This window comes from Myotis brandtii, unplaced genomic scaffold, assembly GCF_000412655.1.
Source record: "Myotis brandtii unplaced genomic scaffold, ASM41265v1 scaffold249, whole genome shotgun sequence".
In the NCBI taxonomy this organism is placed as follows: domain Eukaryota; kingdom Metazoa; phylum Chordata; class Mammalia; order Chiroptera; family Vespertilionidae; genus Myotis; species Myotis brandtii.
The window spans coordinates 1,992,219-1,993,841 of record NW_005359430.1 but is presented as its reverse complement, the minus strand read 5'-3'; the positions used below and the strand labels follow the sequence as shown (position 1 = coordinate 1,993,841).

The following is a 1,623-nucleotide window of genomic DNA, read 5'->3' as shown; positions in this document are numbered from 1 at the left end:
AGGGTCTTTGACTTTAAAGAGAAATGAAAGAAAGGTAACCTTTAAACGTAGGGAAATGGATTATGCAGCAGAAAGAACAGCATCAGTAGAAAAAGTTGAGGAAGTGACCAATGGAACTGGAGTAGATGAGAAAACTCACAGGATAAAAAGTAACTTTCTAACAGTACGTCTTTAAGTAATATTCCTTCCCTCCTTTTAAAATAGGGAAACAGACCATTGCGTGAGACACCATTGTGTCGGAGACCGAGGTGCAGCGGGTGACTACTTTCTTAAACTTCATTTCGTTTTTACTAGCAAGAAGAGAGTCCTCTTTCTGCGCCTAGCACAGCCATGGCTCGTGGTCCCAAGAAGCACCTGAAGCATGTAGTAGCTCCAAAGCATTGGATGCTGGATAAACTGACCGGGGTATTTGCTCCTCGTCCATCTACCGGTCCCCACAAGCTGAGAGAATGTCTCCCTCTCATCATTTTCCTAAGAAACAGACTTAAGTATGCCCTAACAGGAGATGAAGTAAAGAAGATCTGCATGCAGCGGTTCATTAAGATTGATGGCAAGGTCCGAACCGATATAACCTACCCTGCTGGCTTTATTTATGGATGCCATCAGCATTGATAAGACAGGAGAGAATTTCCGTCTGGTCTATGACACCAAGGGTTGCTTTGCTGTTCAGCGTATAACACCTGGTCAAATACAAGCTGTCCAAAGTGAGGAAGATCTTTGTGGGCACAAAGGGAATCCCTCATCTGGTGACCCATGATTCTCATACCATCTGCTACCCTGATCCCCTCATCAAGGTGAACGACACCATTCAGATTGATTTGGAATCTGGCAAAATTACCGGTTTCATCAAGTTTGACACAGGTAACCTGTGTATGATCACCGGAGGTGCCAACCTGGAAAGAATTGGTGTGATCACCAACAGAGAGAAACATCCTGGTTCTTTTGACGTAGTTCATGTCAAAGATACCACTGGAAATAGCTTTGCCACCCGGCTCTCCAATATTTTTGTTATCGGCAAAGGCAACAAACCATGGATTTCCCTTCCCCGTGGAAAGGGTAGTCGCCTCACCATTGCTGAAGAGAGAGACAAGAGACTGGCAGCCAAACAGTTGGTGAAATGAGCTGAGGTGACATGATTAGAAGAGTCTTTGTACTTAATTAAAGATAATGCAGCATGGGGGTGGGGGGAAGATGGGGAAAATGGACACTCCCACTACAATGCTAATAATTCCTGACCTAAATTTCATTCCCTTTTCCTGTGGGACTTAACAGCTAAATGAGTATGACAGTCCTTTACCCTATAGTCATTCTCACTTCAACCTCTTCCTTTTTTTAGATACCCGAGTTAGTTCATTGTACTTTTCAGTTTGTAACCAGCTATTTGCTCCTGAAAAGCTCTTATTTCATTTATCTGTTTATTCCCTTTAAGTCACATTTCTTACTTCCTATCTCATAGCTTCATGGGCAATTACTCTGATGTATTTTCAACTTACATTTGAATTTATAGGTTTCTAGCAAATTAAGTAGTTTTGTTTTGACTTTATGTAATTGTAATTAAAATGCAAATACAGATTTTAGTTAATGGTAATCCTATCTAATAAAAGAGAAACATGGTAATTAGCC

At 41.4% G+C, this 1,623-nt stretch overlaps 1 pseudogene; it reads left to right on the top strand.

Annotated features, from left to right (window-relative positions):
- Positions 1-219: 219 nt before the first annotated feature.
- Positions 220-1,582, top strand: LOC102251022 (annotated as a pseudogene).
- Positions 1,583-1,623: the final 41 nt, after the last annotated feature.